Source organism: Gasterosteus aculeatus, chromosome 21 (assembly GCF_964276395.1).
Source record: "Gasterosteus aculeatus chromosome 21, fGasAcu3.hap1.1, whole genome shotgun sequence".
Lineage (NCBI taxonomy): Eukaryota > Metazoa > Chordata > Actinopteri > Perciformes > Gasterosteidae > Gasterosteus > Gasterosteus aculeatus.
The window spans coordinates 6,279,727-6,297,032 of record NC_135708.1 but is presented as its reverse complement, the minus strand read 5'-3'; the positions used below and the strand labels follow the sequence as shown (position 1 = coordinate 6,297,032).

Genomic DNA, 17,306 nt, shown 5'->3' with positions numbered 1-17,306 from the left:
AAAAGTGCACCTGGGTTTTCAACCCTCCGCACGCCTCACACATGGGTGGCGCATGGGTGCCCATGATTGGAATATCAAGGCTAATTTTGGATTACATGCTCCTTCCAGTTTTCAAACGTACAGTTCTAGTGCTAATCACCTTTATGGCAGAAGTCAGCGCCATTGTGAATGCCAGGCCGTTAATCGACTGACTCAGAAGCCCCCCTCATTCTAACTCTCTCCATATTGTTGACACAGAAAACGGGTCTTTTTCCAGCTAGTGAGTCTAACGCTAGAAAAGGAGATTTGATCAGGAACCAGTGGAAAAGGATTCAAGCTTTGGCAGATCTAGTTATTGAGAGAGCCAAACCAATCAGACGGGCTCCCTCCTCTCCGATCCGGTTATTTTTGTCAGAAGGCTGTCTTCAGAGAGAAGGAGGTGGTAGCTCTGCTCTGGGAGATGGTTGCCCTCCAATGTCACATCTCTGAGGTTGTAGCACAGTCATGCTGCGTTCATGAGTGACATTACCATTTGATCGGTCAGTCCTGCCTGCCAAAAGTGAAGGCTCTGTAGCTTCACTAAGGAGGGCAACATCTTCAGGAGCACTAAGGTCGGCTCATCTACCTTCCATCCAAAAACCTCCAGCTTCTGGGCACTGAGAGGATTTTTGTTCTTCAGTTGCACTTGTAAGCATTGCTCAGGGCGGAATAGTGACTCTGTGAGCCCGGGGCGCTGGACATTCTGCGCTGCGACCAAGCGGGGTCGGGATGTCGCTGCGGGCCAGCGCTGGACATTATGCGCTGCGACCGAGCGGGGTCGGGACGTCGCTGCGGCCCAGCGCTGGACATTGTGTGCTGCGGCCCAGCGTGGAGAGCGTCGGTGGCCTGGAGCCGGACCGCGAGATCCATTACCCGCTCGCAGTGACAATCGCCGCTGGACGACCACGAAATGGCCTCCTCCTCTGGAGACGGTGTGGTGGGCGGCGGATGGTGAGAACGGCGACCCAGATGCCTACTGAGTGCTCTGGAAGGGGAGACCAAGTAAAACATGTATCCAGCTGGAACCCCGGGGAGGACATCTCCCCCATTACGGACAGCCAGCCGAGGATTGCGTGGACCGCCCATAGCCAGACGAGTTCCCCTGAACTCTTCCCGGGGAAAAAAAACTCTGCTGAGTCCTTTCTTGGTCACGTCATTCTGTCAAGGATGTTGCGTGGGGAAAAATGCAGGACTCAAACGCAGAGTTTGCGGGAAACAAAAAGACTTTTAAGGTCAAAGATTCCAAAAAGGCAAAAAGGCCAAGGAGCAGGAACGCAGACAGGAACATGGAACCAACCAAACCCATGCAACCATTGATTTATACCTACTGCAAACATATTTAGATCTAGATGTTTTATTGGACAGTATAAACCACATATATATGTGTGTGTTCATATAAAATACATACATATTTCCTCTGCACAAGCACCCAGAGTGTGAGCAGGCAGCGGTGGGGGTTCTGTCCCATCTCTTTGTTTGATGCCTGTATGGCTGCGGTTCCTTTTAATGAGCTCTAATGGCAGTCCAGAAGGATTCTAATTACTCTGCACACACAAAAGGCCTGTCTCATCCTCTATGTCTGTCTCCCTCTCTCTTTTGACCCCTCTCTCTCTTTCTCTCCTCCACCCTTCCCTCCCACCTCTCCATCCCCCACCCTTCTGTCAACTGGCTACATTGAAAATTCCCCTTTACTCCCTTTGCTCCGTTAATCTACGTTGGATATGAAAACCAAAGCATGTATATGACAGGAGGTGAAGGCCACAAGTGAAAAAATTGATGATTTAATTGCACGAAAGATTACTTTTTTTATGACATTGTAAAAGCCACCCCCCCACCATCCTCTAGTCTTAAGTGCCTAATGTTCAGCCAGCAAAGGTTGTGCCACAGTTGTCACCAGCCCCCCAATGAAACCACTAATGAATGGTTTGACCCCGGGTACCTCCATAAAGATTCCCCCTTTTACTAGTAAATCACATTTCACTTTCATCCCTATCAGCCAACTTTTCAGCGAAGCTCTCAGTAGTCCAAGTGGCTGCCATTAACGATCAGAGGGATCACTTTAGAAGTCCAATGACAAACAACCCTTTAAATAAATGGAAGAGGCAAAAAGAACTACAGTAACAGCCCCGATATGAAGCTTCAACAGCAGTAGAGGATGTTAGAAACATAATCAATTGTGGTTCGTTACAGGATAATCAATTAATTTCTGGACCAACCAACTTGTTGGTAGAATGGAAAAAACAAGAACTAGAATAATTTGATACAAACTGTCTATTTTGTGCACACCTGCAAAGTACAATTAATATTTAAATTTCCCCTCCCAACGCAAATATTTTTTTTAAAAAGTTTAGTTTTGTTCTCTCCTCTTCTGACTTTGTTGTAGCAATGTTGCCAAACTACTTGGTGAGTGAAATTTTACAATATGCTATATAACAATTACAAGGTTTCAAATCCACAGCCATCTTAGCAGCTAAAAATAAGATGCTGGCAAGCCGATGTGCAGCAGCAAAGTTTAGTTCATATCTATATTAGCTTGCTAACATTTGATGATAAGCCAACATTGGCATGGTACCATGTTTGAACAACTGTAATGTTTATGACCTTATCTTACAGAAGTAGCAGATATGACCATGACCTCTCAACAGTACATCACATGGTGGTTTATCTGAATTGCATGTTAGAACCAGATGAGAAATGCCACGTCAACTAGTAGCTTTTGGTTCTTTTGTTTTGGACAAACACATTTGACGGATCCATGTGAATTGTCCCCCACGGCGGGTGAAGCTAGCATCAACATTGAGTATTGAATGTGTATTGCTTGCAAACTAAGGCTTTTTTGGAGCGTGAGCTTGCAGAAATGGTGGAACTGAAAGGCTCAGGGAGAAAAAGAAGATATTTCTGCCGGAAGGTGCATCAAAATATTCAAAAATCTCTGATTTACTGAATGCTGACACAAGTTATTGTTTTGTTATGCACCTTCAACACCCCTAAACACACACACAAACACACACACAGCATGCACTACCAATACCACTGATGTTCACACTGCATGAAAAGTGAGATTTTCGTCCCCGTAAACGCCCGGAAATCTCCCTAATTTCCGACAATTTCCGACAATTTGCAACCCGCGCACGTCGCGTTTGTCTGTGCCACAAATTGTCGGAAACGAACCATGACGTATGTGGAGAGCTGGCGGAGGTGCGAATGGCCCGAATTAGCATATGAATGCAGCAAAACCGCGGGTGGCCGAGCCGAGCGGGCTTGAATATCCTTACTCCTTATTGGATGAAACCACAAGTTTCAAACAAGTAAAATCACTCGTGATTGGCAGCAAAACCACACTTGGGCAGACCAGGCTTGAGTTTCCTCGTTCATGATTGGATGAAACCACAACTTTCAATCACTTGTGATTGGTTGGCAGATCTGTCGCTATTGGTCACCCGCCTCATTTTATTTATATATTCATATTATGCTGTATATTTATTTCATGGTTATCCTATGCAGGTTACTAAACTATTATTAGGATACCAAACAGGACATCAATGAATTTATAGAGAAAATGAACATTTGACACGTTTATGCAAAGAAAGAGCTTTATTAACAACACACAAACAACAACTACATACAAAGTGAGGATCTGCCCACACTTGGGTAACGGCGGTTTAAAAACTACAGCTCAGTAAACTGTCCGTTTGCCTCCTCGGGGTTGTAGACCGTCACTGGCGCCGTGTTTTCCGAGGCAGGTCTGTTGTGCAGGCGGCTCGTGTGTGCGGGGCGACCGTACGATCCACCCCGAGACCCCGCCAACAACGCCGTCCCCTCCGCCCGACGTGAGCTTTACGGTGGCGGATTTCCAGCGTTCCACATCGTCATCAGCCAGCACACTTTGTCTCGATTCCAGCAGCTGTAAAAACAACAATGAATCAGTACTGTGCGATGCGTACGGACACAACACAGCGATCAATGCACCTGAAAAAAAGTCTGCAAATAAACTCTGACCGTCTTTCTTCTCGCTCGACTCCGCGCTGAAGCCTTCGCAGCTTCCGCTCGCAATGAGTGTTCCGGATGAACCTGAAGCTCCTGCGTCCCGTCTCAAAATACGTCTTACAGGCGGCTGGAAAACAATTAAATGAGTGTGGTATGAATACAAAAAAAATCAAATGCAAGTCACAGTAACATTTAACAAGGAAGGAGAAACAGTAAACAGTGTCACTTACACACAATGACGTCGTCTAAATCTGGACTTTTCCCGGAGCAAATACGACGTCACCGCCTCATTATGAGGCGAGATTAGTCTGTGAAAACAAAATGTACAGTTATGATCGGTATCTATACGTATATATTCCCTTATAGCGCAGAATGAAAGCATATTCTGTAAATCTGACCCTTGCTCCGGTTCGTAGCGCCTGTAATTCGTCTCGGCGTTGTGAAGACTGCGCACCGCTTCCTGTAAACGACACGGCAAAGAAAAGACACTTTAATCAAGCTGTTTCTGCTCACTTGTAAGGCTACTAGGCTACTCTTAGCTTAGCTTGAGGCTACGCTACTTTTAGCTTAGCTTGCAGTCATCGAACGTATTCTTACCGCTATCTTGGGATTGTGCGCCCGTCTCCTCTTCTTTGAGTCGGTTCCTCTCCTCCATGGACAGAAACCTGGAGAGTCCCGAACGCTCCAGCGGAGCGAACCGCTCGTTGATATCGGCAGTTTGTTGTTGGAGTTGACGAGACGATCCACTGAGAGCATTCAGCAGCTTCTTCTCGTCTGTCTGCGGACTGGCCAAAAGTTGGTGACCGCGGAGAGGAGTTGAAGGCGAGTTGAACGCGAGACGTCGTCCAGCCATTATTCACGAAGCAGCAAAAACCAAACAAAGGAACTGGAGATACAGTTCTTCTGAATATAGTAACACACACGTGTCTGTTTGTATGCTTGTCTTGCAAGTACTGCTGTCTGAGTCATGCCTATGACCTCACACGTGATTGGACGAGGAGTCTAAGGGTCCTCCAATCACATACGAGGTTATTGTTATACGGAAGGACCAGTATTTTAGGAAGACAAATGGTTGGGACTTTGAAACAGCTGATATGCTTTATGTAAAGCAGTGTTTTGGTGTCAGCAGAACGACTTTCCCTAGAAAACTGTACAGTGGTGCCTCTTTCTCCATTCCACCAGACACTCTTGAGTCTGACATACATGCAATGTTGACAATGTATCATCAGACGTACCCTTGTGTCACTGAGGTTGAATGTTTTGCCATGACATGTAAACGGGTAACATATATGAATGTAACTTACACAATCGATAGATGCAGAGCATAAAGGTCAGCATATGTTCATGCTAAGTGGTGTGGAAACACTAACAGTTTTGAGGAACCCGTCCTTGACCCTCTAGCAGAACTACGACCAGCCATTATAAAGCACTTTATAGTTGTTAATGTTGTGTCAAAGGGCATTTAAACATGTTCTTGCACAAGTTTCCTGGCTTCATCCCCACCCGGACAGACATTTTTATGGAAAGCCAATAGAAGTTTGGGGCTTGCAGGGAACAGACACGTCATACCCAGCATCATTTCTGCCAGTTGAGCGCATTGCTAGAAGATGTGTGGTTAATACATCCTCTGTGCATTTAAGTAGGACCAAAGAAAAGGTCACTGTAGTCCTGCCACTATGCACTGTAGTTGAGCTCTAGGAGACTGATCTCTGCAGACCCCTCATGCTGATTCAAATGTTGTTTGCATGGAATGCTCATTATACCTTGATTAAAACTCATCTTTTAAAGAAGTTATTTTGTGTATCTTTTTTACATAACATTTGCCATTGCTAATGGCGTACACAGTAATCTAGCATATTTGAATTAAATAAATCAATTCAAGCTCAAATGTAAGAGTCTATAATTAGGCTACTGAGCCTGATTTATTTGTACCAGAGATTTTCTTACCTTTTAAAAAAATGTCACCTGGGCTAAAACTCCCTCTGCGACCCTGATTTGCGTTTGTATAGCTCACAGCATTTTCATTTACATGTCAAAGCCCCCCCTAGAATTAGGAGGAGGGGGGGTCATGGGGGGACAACTGCCAAGGGAGGCCCACATCAATTTCTGACAATTTACGGCAGTTTTCGGCGTTGCCCGCAAATTGCCGTAAACCTGAAATTCCACGACAATTTACAGTGCCGCATACTGCCGAAAATCCCACTTTTCATGCAGTGTCAGACCCCATTGTGTGTTCTGTTCTGTTCATTTCTTCAATATTGTTGATGCTAATTCTACCCTCTGTAGCACAGGTTTCTGTATTGTGTGGTTTTTCTCTGCTGACATTAATTCCTTGAGGCTGTGCAGTTACATGTATAACCATCTGATACTAGCCCATAGTTAAGCATATTTACCTGAGTTGTAGACAAAGTAATGTATGCATGATGAATAACGAACTGGAGTTACGAGAGGAAATAATAATAATTAGGCATATTTCCCAGATAATTTGAACTAATTCATCAGCAGTCTGTGGGTATCTTTTAGTGTATGAATATGTTTTGGACTGAATGTTTTACTGAATTGGATTGTCTGGATCTTTGCCAATGTATCAAGACCAATTTTGTTAATCTTAATCGATCAGTACATTACTATGAGGCTTAGTTGGTGTGTTGCCTCAAGTTTTTTGTTTTTTGCTTGTTAGTCGGTGGTGTGATATTGTTGTTGATTGAACCAGCTGTTGTGATTGCATCTTCAATAAGTTCAATCAATCAAATAACAATAACCTTAGTATTGCAGAGATGCTATTGATTCAGTACCTACCTAAAATGCAATAACTGTTGTGTTTTTTATTAGTCATAGGCCTATGACTTTTGAACAAACTGCTCTTAATAGTAACTCTTAATTCCGGTAACAGGGCGGCACGGTGGCGTGGTGGTTAGCACTGTTGCCTCACAGCAAGAAGCCCAGTGGCCTTTCTGTGTGGAGTCTGCATGTTCTCCCCCGTGTCTGCGTGGGTTCTCTCCGGGTTCTCCGGCTTCCTCCCACAGTCCAAAGACATGCTCTGGGGATCAGGTTAATTGGGGACTTTAAATTGCCCGTAGATGTGTGAGTGTGAATGCCCTGCGATTGGCTGGCGACCAGTCCATGATGTACCCTGTCTATCGCCCGAAGTTGGCTGGGATGGACTCCAGACCCCCCCCCCCCCCCGCGACCCTGTGCAGGATAAGCGATCGGTTTGACAATGGATGGATGGATGGATGGAATTCCGGTAACCAAGCCCTGCCCTTCTCCCCCTGCCACGGTGTGGGTTTATTTCCTGTCTTATTTTGTAGTTTTCTGCTTCTTGTCTCCCCGGGTAACTTCACTTCCTGCCTTGTCCTGTCATCCCCTGTGTTTGTCTGATTGTTTCCACCTGTGTCCAATCACCTGCACCTCCCTAGTGTATTTAAGCAGTATGTGTCACTTGTCGCGTCATTGTCTATTGTCCTGGATGTTCCTAGTTCCTGCCTGCCTTTTGCCCCGGTTCATGTGTGTTTTTGCCCGTTGGCCTTTTGCTTTTTGCCCTTTTGACTATTAAAGTATTTTTGCTTTTGAAAGTCTGCATATTGAGTCCTGCTTTGCCCGCATCCCTGACACCTCCAGGTTGTTCCCCTCACCTAAATCCGCCTGGGTTCTAATTCCCTCCATGTACAGTGTCTTATAAACATCAATAAGCATATATGAGCATCAATGTACATCATACATTTATAACAAATACCACAACTACTCAACAGACACTTTTTATGCTGGTCCTTGATAAAAAATCGTTTATGCTGGTACCTGAAGATAAAAGAAAACATACACGCTAAAATGTTATAATCCTAGAGGGTAACTTGTTTTGCTATAACAAACTAGATAAAACGTTAATATTAGATTTGGTTATATTTATGTTTCAGAGGGAAACAAAAGATTACTGCACTGTTGTTCTACTGTTACTACTTTTAAAATAAAAGAGCGGATATAAATGCGATAAATCACAATTAATTAATGTAATTGTTTCCCAGCAGAAAAACCAAAATACATGTACATATGGTAGGAGTTGAAACATAAATATGAGCAGAATAAACCAGTTTAAAAAAGGAAAGCCCAGTCGCTCAGCATTTGAAGTGGCGGGAAAACTAGAGTATTGTGTTGGAATGTGTGTACATTGCCTAGTACTGCGCCACTGCTGCCATGATGAAACTGAGCTCAAACCAAAGTATACCAGCATCCATGTGAGTTTTTGTGCATTGTTCTGTGTTTGTTTGTATGCAGTTGGATGATGTGTGTGTGTGTGTGTGTGTGTTATCCCATAGTGGGCGTAGGACAGTAGTTTCAACACCAGACAGATTAGAAAAACAATTTCCTGGAGATGCTGACACACGCACAAGACCTTTCTTCTTTTTTGTTGTAGTCATTACACACTAGTCTGAGCTTGCTGTTTTTCAGCGGTGTAACTTGTGCAGCGGCACAGGCTGGTGCCCTGCACAATGTCTAGGCCTATTAGGGGGTTTGGTTTCCAGTAAACATTGAAGCTGGAGCTGAGAGGAAGAACGGTGTACCTTTGAACTAAGCCTGGGGAGATGAAGAAATCTGAAAAGCAGAGGAAACTCCTCTATTCTTCTTAAGAGACTGCGTGTGATGTGACTGACTACGGAATGGAGCGGATGCCATGGCGCTCCGATGAGAAATGAGAAACCGAAGTCTTGGGGTTACCTGGTAAAATGATAGATTTTAAGAATATTTGAAAGCCGTCTTTGAAAACACCTTAAAAAGTAACCTTAAAATATATAAAATAACACAAGCAATTGATTTTGTAGTGCTTATCATCTGAAAGAATAATGAAAAATACTTAGTTGTCATCGTATCTCAGAAATACTTTATCAACAAAATTGCCATTTCTACATCTTGGAGAGAAACATCGTTGACCTTCGTGGTGAGTGGAGAATTCAAAATTGCAGAGAAAAGGCTGAGTTGAGTCGTCACACCAACAAACAACTATAGCCTAACCCCTGAAAATAAGAAGTGTATGAATGAAGATTGATTAGGCGGCCTGTCTTTCAGTTATGTAATTGTGCTTGACTTGACAGAGGGACACAGTACATAGGCATGTGGGGCAAGACTATGTATCTTCATCCAGATAAATACTATATGCTGTGATCATTTGTCTGACCCATCAGTGAATTTTTGTGTGTACCATTTGTGTGTACCATGCCTTCCATGTATTGTGGCAAACCAGGAGGAGGGGTCGAGCCAAGATGGGGGATTAGGTTGGGGGAGGTGATAGAGGGGGTGTATTACCCAGTGCAGGGGCTGCAACCGGCTGGCAACTGGCATTGGGAACACCAGCAGCCAATCAAGAGGTGACGGATTTAGAGGGTGGCTGAACACCGTCAGCATGAGAGATGACCGGCTAGTATTATTGCCCTTTCATGCCTCTCCTCTGTCTTTCCCCAGGACAAGTCATTGAGGACCTGAGACCCCGACCGGGAGGAATCTTGTGTTGTTTTTGACCCCCGCCCCTTTCCCGAAGTTATCAATTAAAGGGATCATTCTTTTGTTATCTGATGAGTGTGTCTGTTCCTTAAATCTCGCCTCCACATCCCCCGGTTTGCCACAGTATGTATCTCGAATCATGGATAGATCACTGTACAGGCCCACCATGCAACTGCCCAGTCCCTACCTGGCTTTGACCCACAAAATGTCCCTCAAAGAATCATTTACCTACCTACCTAAGAAGAGGCTCAAAATGACCACAAAGACACAGAAACCGCAAAAGGACATAATTACTCCACTACCACAAGATGAAAATCATTTTTTTTTAAAACACAGATATGATTAGGAGCAAAATGACCAAAAATAGGAACACAATGTTGGGCCTTGGAGAACAAAAGAGAAGGCATGAACGACCAGCAGACCCCATACGCACGGACCCTGGGCACCAGGCCCCACCAGAGAGATGTGAAAACGGACAGAGCTCTTATTGGACAAGGACCATGGGACATATGTGAGTGACGCCCGATCCTTTCATAACCTGGGACCCTGCGAAACAACTTCCTCTTTTGCCCAACCTCCATTGGTCATAGATCGAGGCTCAGCAATGTTTCCTTTAAGTAAATTCCACAACGTTCAATCTTTAATTTCGTAGGACTATTATTTTATTTCCGTTTTGTTTACTTTTATTTTGTTTTAGATCCTGAAGGAGATTACGGACTGGTTGGTCTCTCCTTTTTTCATCAACAAAAGGACCTAAGGAAAAAGAAAATCCTTTTGTCCAACATCCTCCCAACACTCCAAGCATACAACCCTCAAAATGCACTGTAGTCTGCTGCACAGTTACGCACATTTCTCTACATGGCCCTCCCAGAGAACCAAATGTCTTCATTTCATATATGGTTGTCCCGGCCACCTGGGCCAATATAACGCTGAACCTGCGCCAAGGTTTGTCTGGTTTGAGAGGGGCCTAAAGAGACAGGCGCTTAAACGTTTTAGATAGAAGGTAAAGAAGAATTTTTGATCTATAAAACTGTCAAAACCTCAGTAAAAGCATTTTTTTTGCAGGTCTTGTGTATTTAAAAACAGTAAAACATCTTTGAATTGGTAGATATTTTTTATTACTTATATTTAAAAGTGAAGTCCCGCCAACCCCCCTGGCTCCATCGCTCGACTGTGTTCGGAGAAGCCGAAGGAATGGGACAGCCGAGCAGCAGCCATGAATGTGTCCTAGGATGCAGCCGACCAAATGAGACACAGCTGATATTTGTCTCACTTGAGAAATTATAAAAATAGAGCAATAAAGATTAGTGGTTTGGTTCAGACCACAAAGGCCTCTGTGTTGTTGAACAATTTAGTGTATTCCCAGTGTGATGAAGAAACCATAACCAGATTTCCCAGACAATGACGATAGAGTATTCATCATAAAACAAGTTAACAAAAGAACATTGTTGATCAAATATAACGTATAAGAAAAGTACACATATATACATACACAACAAACATATTAGGGCTGCCCTGCACCCTAAGCTACATTAGGGTCAAAAGTCTGATTGTGAAAAAAAAAATCAGAATGTGAAAATATAAGATTTGAATCTGAAAATATAAAATCTGCAACTGAAAAATATAATACAGTGAATATCAAAAAATAAGTGATGCATGAAAAAATATATTTTATTCCAAAAGAAACTATATTCAACCCCAAAATACTTTTCGTTCACTTATTGTAACCTCCATAACTCATCAAACCACGGTATATTGAGTTTTAGCACCTATAACATCACCTATGCTCTTCAATTTTGCGCAAGACATGTAATGGCTGAAAGGAAAAAGTTTAATGGCTATGGGGAATACTTTTACCATTCCTCTTCTTCACAGAATTTATGTACCAGCGTTGGGGGTGTATAATGTAGACAGCACAGGGTGCACTGACTAGTCTTTTTCTCTTTTTAGCTTTTGATTATGTTACGATTCAAGTGAAACGTTGTGGTGTAAAGCAGTTAATGTTTTCCATGCAGTTGGCGCGACTGTAGCTTCTGCCAACATGTCCCCAGCTCTCAAGGCACATGTGTTCTCCTTAATTGCAGGTTAGTGTGAATCTCACAAGTCAGCTTTCGTGAGCCTTAATTAATTATGTGTTGAAAGGAAGCCTGTACAACAATCCATTGTTTTGTCTTTAAACCTGCAAGTTAAAGAAGGAAAGGTAAGGGAGGAGACTCAAAGGTAACGGATCGCCTGAATTCACTGGCTTGATTCCGGATTACGACACTGCTGTCACTGGGCGGAAATTGAAAACAACCGGGGCATCAGCCCGAACCTGGCGCTACAAAAGCAACGCGTCAACCCGGGTCCCGGTTGCTGACTAGGCTGAAACTCTGTATGAATGATGCCCCAGAATTGGGTTGAATACTAAAATTAAGCCAGTTCACATTGTTTGGTGATAAAAAACATTCATGTCCATAAAAGATGAAGTGAAAACCATAACATCATGAGTGTTAGAGAGCATGTCACACATTTGATCACGTTATAGTTTGTTTTCATATCACCTGGACCCTGTTCCTCGTACGTGGTTCAACTAAGTCGATCAAATGTCCGATTTATCCAGCTCAAATTACCGAGATGATTGACATCAGACTATCTCGGTTCCTCGAAGGCGGATTGGCGCTCAAAACGTCTCGTTAGTTTGAACCAGATGTCAATCATCAGGATAATCCCCGAAACCAGGATTTTTTAACAGTATAACGGCAAATAAACTTAAAGGAAGAGCGTCTTTTTTTCTCCCCTGACGAGCAGGAAATGATCATGAACACATATGATGAGATAATATGTTAATTTGAATCATTTCTGTCGGATGAATTTAATGCATTATACATATTTTACGTTGTTCATTCTGTACGTCCATCGCAGTCTCTCCATCCCAGGGAGGATCGTCCTGTGTCTCTCTAAAGGTTTCTTCCCTTTATTCTCCCCATCAAATACTTTTTCATTGTTTAGGGAGTTTTTCCTGTGCCAATGTGAGGGTTTCTGGAAAAAGGATGTCACATGTGTACAGACTGTAAAGACCTCTGAGGCTATTTTGCGATCTTGTGCAATATAAAATTAAATGAATCATATCATTATGGCAAAAACTGATAGCGCCCACCTACGAGGCTGCAAGCCCGACAAAGTATCACGGACAAGTTAACGTGATGCATGTTGGTAAAATGTAACTGCTCATTTTAAGTTCCTCATCACTCTAATCAATCAGATTATTTCTTTAAATGTGTGCTTGCAGGAGGCTTCATGGATGATCATCATCCAAGGAGAATAATGATCTCAACTCTTTCAAAGTATGTAGATGAAAACAAGCCCAAAGAATCAAATTGATACGAAAGAATAGGACATATGTACTGTATCAGCTTATGTATCATATGTATTCAGATGATCATATAGAACTAGGAGTTTTATAATATGTGTGTGAATGTGTCTCTGGGAGAATCATTATATATCCATTGTTCATAATCAGACATTTGATCAATTGAAGAAGTGAAATGTAGAACATCCAGAAGTTTATTAAGCGACAAACAAAACTTTACGAAGAGCACGACATGCAGCGGCTTTCCAGATGTTCGCTGCATCGCAACACTGTATAGACAGGACAGTATGAGAGACAGTGTGTCAGACACTGTGTGAGAGAGTATGAGAGACAGTGGGAGACAGTATGCGGGACAATGGATGCTCGGCTGCAGCGTATGGAGTTCATCACGTAACGTTTCGGCTCAGGGAAATCTTGTAAATAAATTATTCCTTGTCTTCAGCATTGATTGAACCTACAGCACATCCCCTCATTAGCCACTCACCATTTAAAACGGTCACATTCTGTTGCTCCCTGCCAAATTGTCTAGTGTGTTTGCCAAGTTTTGCAGCGTTTCTAAATGAGCCCAATACACATCTGTTCCGACCTAGCCTGCCTTTCGACCACAAATTCCCTACCTGGGATCTACAACATGATTGACATCGGGCTATCTTGGTTCCTCAAAGGCTGATCCGCGATCATCTTGTTAGTTTGAACCAAATATCTGTCATCAGGATAATAGTACGTCATACGTTAGAAGGCGGAAGAGTCGATCACCAAAAACAGAATTTTTTAACCGTACAGCGGCAAATAAACTTAAAGTAAGAGCGTCTTTTTTCTCCATTGCAGTCTGTCCATCCCTGAGGGTTTCTGGACAGAGGATGTCACATGTGTACAGACTGTAAAGCCCCCTGAGGCAAATTTGCATTATATAAAATAAATCATATAATCATGTCAAAAACTGACACCGTCCCCTGTAATATATATATATATATATATATATATATATATATATATATATATATATATATATATATATATATATATAAAAAATGATTCATAATCAGACATTTGATCAATTGAAGCAGTGAAACATGGAACATGCAGAAGTTTATCAAGCGCCAAAAAAACAGAAGATCACGAGATGCAGCGGCTTACTAGATGTTCTCCTCATGTAGGTTTAATGAGAATGAAAACTTTGGGGGACGTTATTTAAATCATCTACGTGCACAGCAATGATGGCAAATTGATTTGGATAAAAACATAACCTGCAGATGTAACACACTTTGTCATTAATCAATGATTTACATTGCAATCCGTGTGCTACATGCAACAAGACCTGTTCAGAGCCATTTGCCACTCTCCGCACAGCTACAGGTACCCATGTGTCCATCTTCAGGATAAAGGCCTCCAAAAACAAATGTTTTTCAGGTGACAAGGTATGCAAGATTAAAAACACAGTAGAGCGCCAACACAACATGGCCAATGACAGGTCTGCATTCTCCATTGGCTACAAAAATGTCTGTGCTTTCACCCAGGGGGTTTCCATTGCTGCTGCTGCTCAAGAAGTTAGTTGGTGTTGGGCCTGGTGGTTCCTGAAACAAAGCATTTACATTTAAAACTGTATTCTGTAAGTTTATAATACTTAAAGATAAAATATGTTTGGTATGCTTAGTTGCACATTAAATGCTTGTTGTGAAATTACACAAGTCGTTTTTTAACGACACGGCACGGTGGCGTGGTGGTTAGCACTGTTGCCTCACAGCAAGAAGGTCCTGGGTTCGATTCCGCCCAGTGGCCTTTCTGTGTGGAGTCTGCATGTTCTCCCCGTGTCTGCATGGGTTCTCTCCGCGTTCTCCGGCTTCCTCCCACAGTCCAAAGACATGCTCTGGGGATCAGGTCAATTGGGGACTTTAAATTGCCCGTAGATGTGTGAATGTGAGTGTGAATGGTTGTCTGTCTTTGTGTGGCCCTGCGATTGGCTGGCGACCAGTCCAGGATGTACCCTGTCTATCGCCCGAAGTTAGCTGGGATGGACTCCAGCCCTCCCGCGACCCTGTGTGCAGGATAAGCGGTTTGACAATGGATGGATGGATGGTTTTTTAAATATAATATATAAAGAAAATATATTTAATATAAAAAAAAGAAAATTAAAGTTTCTCCCCACAAGCACAAATGACTAACCTTATCGATGGCAAGCAGCTGTGATACATTTTCTAGTATTTTGGAGTGCTTCCCCCCCAACCGTTAGCCTTCTGGCCCGTCCAGCCCAGAGAATAGAGGTCAACCTCATGTGGTATTGGCAAGCAGAGACCAACCTCAAGTTTGCTAACCGGACAGAACGATCCAGGAAGGGTACAAACATGACAGCCCCCACCATATAGTTATTAAAAGCTTTATGGTCCCAAAAAAATTCTGAATCATTTGACTTTTTATGTGTTTTCCTTTCTTCTTAGAGGTTTCTCAATTTATAATGAGGACTTGTGTTGAGTTGGTGGGTGTCTTCTGACAATGGATCAAGCAAGAAAATGGGGAACTTTTTCTGGACTATTGGCTTCTGTGGAGGCGCCATAGTCAGGTCCGGAGGCTGCACTCCGCTCCCGAACATTGTGGACGAGATGGCAATGGACGAGTTGGTGAGTTGTTTTTTAATAATCATTTTTTCCATATGAAATGGCTTTGTCCATTGTTACAGTGTCCAAAGGGGGCAGGCCCGCAGATATGAGATCTGAGGATGATCATGTTCTACCGCATCAAGTTGATGGTGTTATTGATGACCTAGGTCAATATTTTATGATTAGGAGATGAGGGCTTTCTAAAGGAGGTAAGTTTGTTTACTTGTCTGAACATTCCCACTGGGAAGGTTTGTGATTGTGGAGATTCACAAATAATCTCTGCATGGTGGAGTTAAAATACTTTTTCTCCAAATTATTTTCATTAATAGGGCCAGTTGTCGAGCGTCCCTTCCCTCATGGATGACTTCCGGTGGCCGGAGGATGAGCCATTGGATTTTCTAGACATAGTTGGATTTCAACCCAGGTAGAGAGAGAGAGAGGTAAGTACATAGGACAGGTCAGTAAAATAAATCATTTTAGGGTTAGGGATTGGAACCGGTATTAGAAAGAAAAAAAAACGATACCCATCCCTCTTCCAAATGTGAATGGTTGTTTTAAGGCAGTTCCTCTGAATACTGGCTGCTGGTTGTGTGCATTTGGATTGAGTGTTTTGATGGAAGTCTCACTGTGATATGGGATCTAGCGGGCGAGCAGCCTGCAAATCATGCAGGCTGAGGTGAAAGGAAGAGGAGAGCACAGTTAACAAAGGATTGGACGAGGACTTCAACATTAAAAGCGTAAACATTCTATGAGTTAGTCTGAGTTATGACTAAGTTATGAGTTAGTCTGAGCCAAAAACTAAGACGGTTTGAACTGTCATCTCCTTTTTATTACTCCGCTCTGTCAGTGAAGAGCTACCGTCAAAATGAAAAGTGAATTGGCTGCCGACAGCTGCTGGTTTCCTATTTTTATGTCTCCACACATACAACAGCATTGGCCGAAGCATTTCATTTTATTTTTCACAGAAACACTTGGGAGGGAATGTTTTCCAAATTGGCACATTACAACTGATGAATTTGGTGGTCAACTGTGACCAGACAAAAATATTTATGGCAATGACTCTGTATTTAATTTGCTAACTATTTACACAAAGCTGTTGAATAGGAAGGATAAAATTAAGCAATGACATTTTTGTACGGACATTTTAAATTGCAATTTGACCGGTCCATGGAGGTGTCACAGGGTGAATTGGTGGGTAGGCAGACCCAGCTGTTGCTTAACAGAGCAGGAAAGGGATAGATTGATTCCCCCTTTGAATGGCCCTGTGTTTGGTGTGCATCGAAGGGAAGGGAGTTGGGTACAGATCGGCACTCTGTCCAACCAACTACATTTATCCCTTGCTACCTGCCAAGTGAGAAAATAGAAAGGTTATGCCTATGTGTCACAGTGTGGGTTAATTTCCTGTCTTATTTTGTAGTTTTCTGCTTCTTGTCTCCCTGGGTAACTTCATTTCCTGACTTGTCCTGTGGTTGTCTGATAGTTTCCACCTGTCTCCAATCACCTGCACCTCCCTAGTGTATTTAAGCAGTGTGTGTCTCTTGTCATTTGTCGTGTCATTGTCTATTGTCCCGGATGTTCCTTGTTGTTTGTCCTGGATTTTTCTTGGTCCCTGCCTGTATTTTTGCCCCGGTTCCTGTGTGCGTTTTTGCCCCTTGGCCTTTGCTTTTGCCTGTTGACTATTAAAGTCTTTTTGTTTTCTAAAAAGTCTGCGTTTGAGTCCTGCCTCCCACGCATCCTGTGACACCTATGTGTAGCCTGTTCCGTCCTGTCGGTGTGTGTGTGTGGCGGTTGGTTGGAACCAGGAGAGCGGCGGCTGTAGTTCTGGTTTGTGATCCGGACAAGGGGGCAGATCACAAGTCTAT

At 43.1% G+C, this 17,306-nt stretch overlaps 1 protein-coding gene and 1 long non-coding RNA gene across 3 annotated transcripts in view; one reads left to right on the top strand and one right to left on the bottom strand.

The window, feature by feature from the left end:
* Positions 1-3,593: 3,593 nt before the first annotated feature.
* Positions 3,594-6,221, bottom strand: LOC144390442 (uncharacterized). Of its 2 annotated transcripts, XR_013454486.1 has the most exons (4): positions 4,603-6,221; positions 4,404-4,465; positions 4,018-4,313; positions 3,594-3,922 (listed from the first exon to the last, which is right to left on the bottom strand). It is a non-coding gene; the product is annotated as an uncharacterized LOC144390442 (long non-coding RNA). The 2 variants fall into 2 exon arrangements; XR_013454485.1 differs by having other exon boundaries at positions 4,018-4,465; positions 4,603-5,427.
* A 6,322-nt stretch (positions 6,222-12,543) lies between these two features.
* The window catches only part of LOC120812009 (uncharacterized), a 519,303-nt gene continuing 514,540 nt past the window's right edge, over positions 12,544-17,306 (top strand). The window contains exon 1 of the mRNA XM_078096901.1: positions 12,544-12,565. The gene's annotated coding sequence lies outside the window, so the exon portion shown is untranslated. The remainder of the gene's footprint in view (positions 12,566-17,306) is intronic.